This window comes from Mustelus asterias, chromosome 6, assembly GCF_964213995.1.
Source record: "Mustelus asterias chromosome 6, sMusAst1.hap1.1, whole genome shotgun sequence".
NCBI classification, from domain to species: Eukaryota; Metazoa; Chordata; class Chondrichthyes; order Carcharhiniformes; family Triakidae; genus Mustelus; species Mustelus asterias.
In genome coordinates, this window is record NC_135806.1 from 60,801,984 (window position 1) to 60,812,836 (window position 10,853).

The following is a 10,853-nucleotide window of genomic DNA, read 5'->3' on the forward strand; positions in this document are numbered from 1 at the left end:
TCCTGTTTACCTGTCTCAAAGCAACTCCACACCATTCACCATCATAAATCCAAAGAGTGTGGCGGGGATTGGGGGGGGGTCAGGCAAGAAGTTGCACAAGTAAGTAGATGGCTTTCTACATGTATTGTCATAGCCTAAGATGCAACCATTTTGTGTGTTATGATGACAGCTCCTTAATTTGCATTGGAGCCAACACAGAGTACGATCAGTCATGGAGTTGCACAGCAGCAATGGAGGTGTAAAAAACTTCAATTAAATGTATCATTATGTGTGTACACAGATGTACAAATACAAAGATAAAAGCAAAACAATGTGGATATTAGAATCTGAAACAAAAACAGAAAATGTTGGAAAAAACATGCTTTATATACAATATATAAAGATTAAAAATGTAAAATAATTTATTGTTACATTGGTAGCGTAGCAGTAATGGTCCAAAGCTGGATAGGCTTTGACTGTGTGTTTTCTAATGTGTCAATTGTGCTCCACAACTCATGACAATACACCAAAATACATAGGATTAGTGTGCATATTTCTGATATTTAAGATTCAGTCATTCTCAGAGTAACAGAATCCTACAGTGCAGAAGAGGCCCTTCGGCCCATCGAGTCTGCACCGACGCACGAAAGGCCCTGACCTGCTCACTTAATCCCACTTGCCAGCACTTGGCCCATAGACAGGAGTCTAGAAAGGAAATAAATAGCATTATGTCCACATTGTCTCCTGTTACAATCTGGAACCAGGAACCTTTTGCTTAAAGGAGGCACAGTTTGAAATTTCAGGTACTTGCTAACAGAATAAAAGCCACAAGACCCCATGGCTTCAAACAAAATTCACCATACAAAGTCAGAAAAGTAAAATAATTTTACAATATCATTCTTATACTCCCATATTTGTAATTAACATGGCAATTATAAATTAGCAGGCAAACAGTGGCCAAATATACGCATGTTAAATGGCATATGCGATTGAGATAGATCTCTCTTGACGTCTGGCCAGGTTGCTGACTTATCTGTGACCACTATGGATAACAACCTTGTTAAAACAATGTCTCCCTCACAAGGGATTGCAAATCTCCACTTCCAAAGATCTAGCCTCTGAATTCCCCAAATGCCACTCCAATACAGACTATCTTTAACTTTTCCTGAGATTGCCTTCCACAGGATTCACAAAGGTGTACTCTAGCATTCAATTACAGGCACAGAGTCAGCTCTTTAGCAGCGTGCTAATCTCACTGAGCTATCACTACCCCTGCGTTACTCAAAACTCCAGTCTCCTGGCTGTACTGACCTATAAATAAATACCTCTCAAGGTTTCTTCTGAGCCCTAACCCTTTGTAATGGAACCAGTGACCCATTACCATCTTAATGGCTCTCCAGAGCTTCTCACGAGCCCTCACTACTTGGTGCCTGCCAACAGTAACACTGCTGCCTGGAGCCTCTTCCTCAGCCCCCCAACACATCCAGTCATATGGGTTTATCTTCTCCTGCCACCATGGATCCCAGGGTCTTTGCTTTCACACTATACAGGTACACTAAGAATGTCCCAGATGGCTGAGCCCTTTAACTGCAAAAAAAAACTAGAACAGAGCATGCACAACACTGCTGCACTCCATGCGTGCGCCAGAACTCTCAGGTCTGCTGGGAAATTGTGTTCTTGGTCTCTGCCCGGAACAAGGCAAGTTCACGTTTCTTAATACTCCTTACCCAAGCATATTTCCCCCCCGCCCCATCACAACCTAGGCTGCATTCCGATGATTCTTTAAAACATAGACTACATAAAATTAACATTTTAAAATATTTGACTTAATACCATATATGTACAAAACAGCACCCTTCAGGTCTGTAATTTAAAACAGCATGTGGTCATTATACATCTTGTAATATTATTCTATACCTTTGAGACAATTCAATTGGACAAAACAACTGATTTCTCCGAACTGTTCTAGTAGCAAGTGCCCATTCCCTTTGAACTTATTGCTTTGAAATCTCAAGATATTTTTCTAAGCAGATGTGTAGGTACACCACATCCCTTCATTGCACAAATCACAGTAGTAAGAACATATTGGAACTCACTATGGCAGCAGGCAAACTAACCAAAACTAGTTACTCTTAACAACCTGAAAAACAGTGCAACTGTAACTGAAAAGATTTGCTTCATAATAGGAAGAAAAAGATGCAACGTACCATATCATCCGAAATTATTAAATTGTGGAGAAAAGTATCTATCAATAGTTCCAAAGTCTATTAAAGTAGGTTCCTTGTAGTTTACTACTCAATTATTCAGTGTATGCAGAAATAATTTTAATAAATCCCTAATGGTTGAAGATATTTGCTATTTTAATCTGATAAACAGTTGTTTTCGTCCATTATGTTTTAGGACTGCATCTTTTGATTTGTAAGAGGGTTATTATACTTTGGGATTGTATCTCTAAATTTAGAGTAAATGAGGGGGATCATGTGATCTGTGCTGGCATTTACCTGTCCATAAAATCCAGATATAATTAGTAACAATCAAAGGGAAATCTCAAATTGTGTTACTGAAAAGGTGACCAATAGTTACATTTGAGGACAATCATAGCTGTTCCTATGGCCACAATTAAGTCTCCTGAAACCCCCTGTGGAGTGAAAGTCGTCAAAATCCCAGAGGGCCATAGGTTGCTCTCTCCCTTTTTGAGAGAGAGAGCTGACTGGTGGTGATTTAACCTGAGGGTCACCACACCTCAGGCAAGGGGCAAGATTGAGAAGGCAGGCCTTCACGGATAACCTCAGCCAGTACAGGAATTGAACCTGCACTGTTGGCATTGCTCTGCAGCCGTCCAGCAAACTGAGCTAACCAGTCTCCTAGACGTGTCAAGATTGTAAATAGCTGTGTTTGGAGAGAGAAAGCTAATAAACATTTCTACTTATTATCAGGGCCTAGATGTTTCATGTTGCCATTGAGGAAGTGACAGGGGAGCCATTTTTGGGATCAAGTTACAGACTTTACTATAATCCCACCAACATAAGAGACAGTTGATGCTTTAGTGTTGTGTAGTTTGCAGCTCACTGAGTCGAGCGAGCAAAAGAGATAAATGATAGCTTAAGCAGAGAAAATACCAAGTACCACATGGAATGTGAAGCGTGAGCTGGAGATGGGTGTTCGTGAGGAAAGAGGCTGGAAGATTTGCCTAGTTTGGAGCTAGAGGAAGAAACCTATAGTAACCTTCATATGCTTGGAGGAGCCAGTAGGTCTTTGCGGTTGGAACTGAAAGCACCTAAATTGGTGGATATAAGCCCAGAGTTCAGAAGGCAGAGGAAATAACCTACCAAGAGCAGTAGAACAGCTATGGACTGAGAGAATAGAGTAATTGGAAACCAGGGGTGTTTCCAAGTTTCTGCCAAAATCAGTGTGCAGGAATTGCAAGTGGAAGTTCATGCTTCTGCTGATTTGTCCCGGAACTTATATGGCAGCTGTGGAAAAGTTTGGAGTTAGTCTCAAAAAAGGTGTTTAACCTTCGAGTACCTAATAGTCAAAGATTTTCTGGGTGAAATCGTAATGAAAAAGGGGAGGTATGGTTCAGAATTTCAGTCTGCAGTATATGTGATTATGTTTTATCAAGCTTTTTGATGTAAAGTATTCACCTAAATAATGTTTATTTATTGGTGTTTGCTTACTTGATCCGTTTTAAAACTGGAATCTTGTGACTTCAGTTATTTTCTGAAATAATGAAGCCACAAGATTCCAAACATCATAGAGTAACTTATAGCCCATTGGGTCCATGCCAGCTCCTTGCAGAACAATCCAGTCAGTTCTACTCACTGCTCAGTCCCTGTAGCCCTGCGAGTTTATTTCCTGTAGGTGTCTAATTTTCTTTTGAAGTCATTGTTTCCTATTTCACCACTTCTCCCTCACATTCCTCCTGTATCTTTTGTCCAAGGTCTTAAATCCATGTCCCCTAGCCCTTGTACCATTACCAATGGGTAGAGATTTTCCTTGTCTGCCTTATCTAAGTGTGTCATAATCTTGTGTACCTCAGGCCAGTCTCCCCTCTATCACCTTTGTCCCAAGACTGTGTTTTTGAATTTCTGTTTAAACGTTAATGACCTTTAAAGTGTAACACAGCAAATTACCCCAATATGATGATACTTATTGCCCATCTGTAGTTGCTGTGAGAACATTATAAGAATCTTGAACTTAGTGGCATAATGGTTAGCACTGCTTCCTCACAGCACCAGGGACCTAGGTTTGATTCCCGGCTTGGGTCACTGTCTGTGTGGAGTCTGCACATTCTCCCCATGTCTGCATGGGTTTCCTCCAGGTGCTCCGGTTTCCTTCCACAGTCCGAAAGACATGCTGGTTAGATGTGTTGGCCTTGCTAAATTTGCCCTCAGTGTCCCGAACAGGCGCCGGAGTGTGGCAACGTGGGGATTTTCACAGTAATTTCATTGCAGTGTTAATGCAAGCCTACTTGTGACATTAATAAGTAAACTTTAAAAGCATCATGACAAATATATGCTAAGGAACCAGATACCCCTTAACACCCACACTTAATTCTTCACCAAGGTCTGGACTGATTCACTAGATTAACTCCCGAGATGAGGGACTTGTCTTATGATGAGAGATGGAAAGTTTGCTGTACTCCCTGGAGTTTAGAACAATGAAAGGAGATCTAATTGAAGTGTGCAAGATGAAAAGGGGGAATTGACAAAGTAGATGTGGAGAGAATGTTTCCTCTTGTAGGGCGGTCTAGAACAAGTCATCGTAGTTTTGGGATAAGGGGTGTCAGATTTAAAACAGAGGAGGAGAAATTACTTCTCTCAAAGGGTCATTGGTCTGTGGAATTCACTACTTCAGTGTGGTGGATGCCAGGACATCGAGTCAATTTGAGATGATAGACAGATTTTTAATTAGTAATGGGTTGAAGGGTTATGGAGAACAGGCAGGGAAGTGGAGTTGATGCTGAGATGAGATCAGCCATGATCAGATTAAATGGTGGGGCAGGCTTGAGGGGCTAAATTGCCTATTTCTGCTCTTAATTCTTATGTTTCTTACAAGCCCATCTTGGTGAAGCAGAAAAGATGCTCGAATGGGCTCACTGAGCCACTTTACAATACTTAAACATTGCTGAAAAGAGAGATATGGGGCCAAAGGTTTTCATCTTGCACTTATCAGGACAAATGCAAAAATGCCAAATTTCAAATGATCACAACAATTCATGCCACAGGAGAAAAGGGTGCTGATTTATTGGCAAGGTGTTTGGCGAAAAGAACAGGGAAATAAAGACTCCCCAAGCTCCTGGAGAATTCAAAAAAAGCATAAGAACATAAGAAATAGGAGCAGGAGTAGGTCATCTAGCCCCTCGAGCCTGCCCCGCCATTCAATAAGATCATGGCTGATCTGACGTGGATCAGTACCACTTACCCGCCTGATCCCCATAACCCTTAATTCCATTACCGATCAGGAATCCATCCATCCGCGCTTTAAACATATTCAGCGAGGTAGCCTCCACCACCTCAGTGGGCAGAGAATTCCAGAGATTCACCACCCTCTGGGAGAAGAAGTTCCTCCTCAACTCTGTCTTAAACCGACCCGCCTTTATTTTGAGGCTGTGTCCTCTAGTTTTAACTTCCTTACTAAGTGGAAAGAATCTCTCCGCCTCCACCCTATCCAGCCCCCGCATTATCTTATAAGTCTCCATAAGATCCCCTCCATAAGATCCCTTCTAAACTCCAACGAGTACAAACCCAATCTCCTCAGCCTCTCCTCATAATCCAAACCCCTCATCTCCGGTATCAACCTGGTGAACCTTCTCTGCACTCCCTCCAATGCCAATACATCCTTCCACATATAAGGGGACCAATACTGCACACAGTATTCCAGCTGCGGCCTCACCAATGCCCCGTACAGGTGCATCAAGACATCCCTGCTTTTATATTCTATCCCCCTCGCAATATAGGCCAACATCCCATTTGCCTTCTTGATCACCTGTTGTACCTGCAGACTGGGCTTTTGCGTCTCATGCACAAGGACCCCCAGGTCCCTTTGCACGGTAGCATGTTTTAATTTGTTTCCATTGAGATAGTAATCCCATTTGTTATTATTTCCTCCAAAGTGTATAACCTCGCATTTATCAACGTTATACTCCATTTGCCATATCCTCGCCCACTCACTCAGCCTGTCCAAATCTCTCTGCAGATCTTCTCCGTCCTCCACACGATTCACTTTTCCACTTATCTTTGTGTCGTCTGCAAACTTCGTTACCCTACACTCCGCCCCCTCCTCCAGATCATCTATATAAATGGTAAATAGTTGCGGCCCGAGTACCGATCCCTGCGGCACGCCACTAGTTACCTTCCTCCAACCGGAAAAACACCCATTTATTCCGACTCTTTGCTTCCTGTCGGATAGCCAGTCCCCAATCCACTTTAACACACTACCCCCAACTCCGTGTGCCCTAATCTTCTTCAGCAGCCTTTTATGGGACACCTTATCAAACGCCTTTTGGAAATCCAAAAACACCGCATCCACCGGTTCTCCTCCATCAACCGCCCGAGTCACATCTTCATAAAAATCCAACATGTTCGTCAAGCACGACTTTCCCCTCATGAATCCATGCTGCGTCTGATTGATCGAACCATTTCTATCCAGATGCCCTGCTATCTCCTCTTTAATAATGGATTCCAGCATTTTCCCTACTACAGACGTTAAGCTGACCGGCCTATAGTTACCTGCCTTTTGTCTCCTTCCTTTTTTAAACAGCGGCGTAACATTAGCCGTTTTCCAATCAACCGGCACTACCCCAGAATGCAACGAGTTTTGATAAATAATCACTCACGCATTCACTATTACCTCTGACATTTCTTTCAATACCCTGGGATGCATTCCATCCGGACCCGGGGACTTGTCCACCTTCAGTCCCATTAGTCTACCCAGCACTGCCTCTCTGGTAACATTAATTGTATTAAGTATTTCTCCTGCTGCCAACCCTCTATCGTTAATATTTGGCAAACTATTTGTGTCCTCCACCGTGAAGACCGACACAAAAAACTTATTTAAAAACTGAGCCATATCCTCATTTCCCACTATTAACTCCCCCCTCTCGTCCTCCAAGGGTCCAACATTCACTCTAGCCACTCTATTCCTTTTTATATATTTATAAAAACTTTTACTATCATTTTTTATATTAATTGCTAGCCTAGCTTCATAGTCTATCCTTCCTTTCTTTATCGCTTTCTTAGTCTCTCTTTGTTGTTTCTTAAATTTTTCCCAATCACTTGTTTCTCCACTATTTTTGGCCACTCTGTACGCAGCTGTTTTTATTTTAATACTCTCCTTTATTTCCTTCGTTATCCACGGCTAGTTCTCCCTTTTCTTACAATCCTTGTTTTTTGCTGGAATATATTTTTGCTGAGAACTGAAAAGGATCTCCTTAAAAATCCTCCACTGTTCCTCAGCTATCCTACCTGCCAGCCTGCTCTCCCAGTCTACCTTAGCCAATTCATCCCTCATCCTATCATAAGGCTTGAACATATTCCTAAAAACAGAAAATACTGGATAAACTCAGCAGCTGGCAGACCTCCTCAGTTTAACCAGCATTTTCTGTTTTTATTTCAGATTTCCAGCATCCACTGTATTTTGCTTTTATTTGAACATGTTCCTTTTGTTTGCAGAGAATGGATCCCTGCATATGAATGTATGTTGCTTCCAGCAAGCATAATGAACAACATTACGAACTTGACTGATGATCATAAATTAATTAATGTAGCGATGAGCACATTCAAGATTTCATCAGCAAGTGCTACCCTATTGTGGAATCACATCTAATAATGGACATTTGTTTGGGTTTTACAAGTGTGGGCTGAGTACAGTCTATCCTGTGTCTATTGAGAACAACCAAAAGAACATGCTGCTTGATTCAATTAGCTAACTGCTGGGACGTACAGCCTACATACCTGGCGGCACACCAATCCATGGAATTCAGACACACGCTACTCAACTGGGTCGAACTTATGTGGTCAGATGGACAACAACAACGGCAATATTGACTGTAAGAGCAATTGTGATGATGAGAGTCAAGCAAGCTGATAACTTTGGTCAAGTTATAATTAAACACAGGTGCAGGTTATAAGGCTGCTGCAAGTCGTGACCTGTCCTGTGAGCTTTGACCTGACACTTGCTGTGTTGACCAAACAAGACTAGTTATTTTAAGTTATGCTAGACTTCCTGGCACGTGGGTTCCCTGCCATGACCATATGTGGCTGAGGCTGTGCGACTTGCGTGCAGTTTGGGATAAGCATTATGGAGTTGTTTATGAGTAATTCCATTGGGCACGATTGAACATTGTGATTGGTTTCCGATTATATCATGAGAACTTTCTGGAAGATTGGGAAAGTTTGGCCGTTAAAAGGTGCATTCCAGCCTTTGTATCTAGCGATAACTCGAGGCCCACCACCGCAAGTGTGCCCTTAAGAAACATCTTCAGAGAAGACAAAGAACCAGAAGGAAGAATCTACATCGGGAACAGATCTGGTCAATTCACTCAAACAGGGTAGTACTCGGTTTCAGTTAAAAGCTTACAGTTAACGTTTGAGAGTTAAAGTGAAAGACAGTAAAGTGTCACAACTGTTGTAAGTTTATGAGTTTGGTACCTAAAGTATTAAGTACCACAAGGATTTTGTTCAAGTGAATTTGAGTTGACTTCTGTCCTTTGGTTTGTCATACCAAAAGAAGTACCTGGAAAGAAGTTTACAGTTGGATAACACTTGCAAGCCGAGCAAATGATTAGGGCCCTATTTACACGATTGCTGATTGCAAAGCCAATCTTATAGCATGGGCAGTTATACAAACCCAAAAGGTGAATGTAGGCTCGTGGTAGACAGTCGTGTTGACGTAATGAAGGGATGGGGGCCGTAAGCCCCAATGACTGGCTGATCGAATTATCAGCATGTTCCTTTGGTTGTTTAGAATAAGCGGAGAAAATCAAAACAAAATGCCCACTGTTAGATGCGATTGCGCAGCACTGGCTGAACAATCCTGAGTGCTAATAGCTACACTAACAGCCAATTTAAGATGATCAGCCAAGCTCGTAATGAAGCCAACTTATGCTTGCCAGAAGCAATGAATGTTCGTACACATGTACCTGATCTATGCAAACAGGAATATGTTCAAGTCTTGCGCCATTTTTTGAATTACTCGGAAGCAAGGGAACCCTGCAGTTATTGATCGTTTTCTCCATGGCAACACTCGGTTAATTAGTCAATTTTACAACAGTAGGCCTGAGGCCTGCAGTAACTAAGTTTTGCAATTTTGTACTTTGCATTTGATGTCTGATTTTGCTTGATTTTAAGTTTAAAACTGGGTACTTGTGCTTTAAGTTAAATAATTAAATCAATAGTAATCAGTAGTGATATTAAATGTAGAAATATTTTCACAAGACCTTGTTTTTCATACCGGCCAAAGCTGGTATTTCATCCACATGTTATTTTTCCTTTTCAAGCTAAACTACTAAAATAAAAGTTGTCCTTTGTTTATCCTTTGAGAGGGGAAAGATACGAAAGTGTCCAGAAGGGCAATGTTTTCGCACAGAGGGTGGTGAGTGTCTGGAACAAGCTGCCAGAGGTAGTAGTAGAGGCGCAGGTACAATTTTGTCTTTTAAAAAGCATTTAGATAGTTACATGGGTAAAATGGATATAGAGGGATATGGGCCAAATGCGGGCAATTGGGATTAGCTTAGGGGTTTAAAAAAAAAAGGGCGGCATGGACAAGTTGGGCCGAAGGGCCTGTTTCCATGCTGTAAACCTCTATGACTCTATCAGAAGTCCTTTTTCTTACTGTGTTCAATGACCCTTGAACTACAAGCCAGGACAATGAATAACCTTCCACGTGGGGTGGTCAACTATGTTGTGGAAGCAGGAGATGGAGTTTGATGGGCATACAACCCAACTGAAGGCAGATAGGAGATGTATAAACAATTTGCATATTGCTATCTCTTGCAGTGCTAGAGAGAATTGATAAGGACTAACATTTTCCAGACCTTTGTTTTAATGAAGTCTGAGTAAAGCTCAAAAGGCTGGAATGGAGCCAAAAATTAGGCTTAGGAGCATGGTCTTCAACATTTATCTCCAATATTTATTATTATGGGGTAAGCAGTTGAGCATTTTATATCTGGACAGCTGACACAGTTGAACAATTGCTCAAGAAGTTGACTCACCACTTCTCAAAGAAGTGGGCAATAAATTCTGACATGGCCAACAATGCCCACGTCCCACAAATAAATACTTGCCTTGAACATTTGTAAATTTTGAAGCATCCTTGAAAACTCATTCGCTTCCTGTACATCTTGATCCATTTCTACAAACTACATACAGTAAAACATTCTGTAGAATTCACTTGGGTTTGCGTTATTGCACTCTCTCATATTAAATGTCATATCAGGCACAAAATTAAGGCTGGAGGAATTTTAATTGAGGTTGGGTATTCCTTGTATAAAAAGAGTGCCTAACAGTTTATATGTTTGCCATAGTTGGGAAAGGTGGTGATGTTATGGTACCGTCACTGAACTAGTAATCCAGGGGCCCAGGCTAATGCTCTCAGGGTGTGGGTTCAAATCCCACCTTGGCAATGGGTGCAATTTAAATTCAATTAATAAAAACATTTGGAATTAAAAGTTAATCTCAGTAACATGACTGAAACTATTGATTGTCGTAAAAATCCAACTGGTTCATTAATGCCCTTTAGGGAAGAAAATCTTCCATCCTTACCTAGTCAGGCCTACATGTGATGGACTTCGAAATGGCAACAAGCCACCCAGTTCAAGGGCAACAAATGCTGGCCTTAACAGTGATGCCCACATCCCATGAAAGAATAAAAAA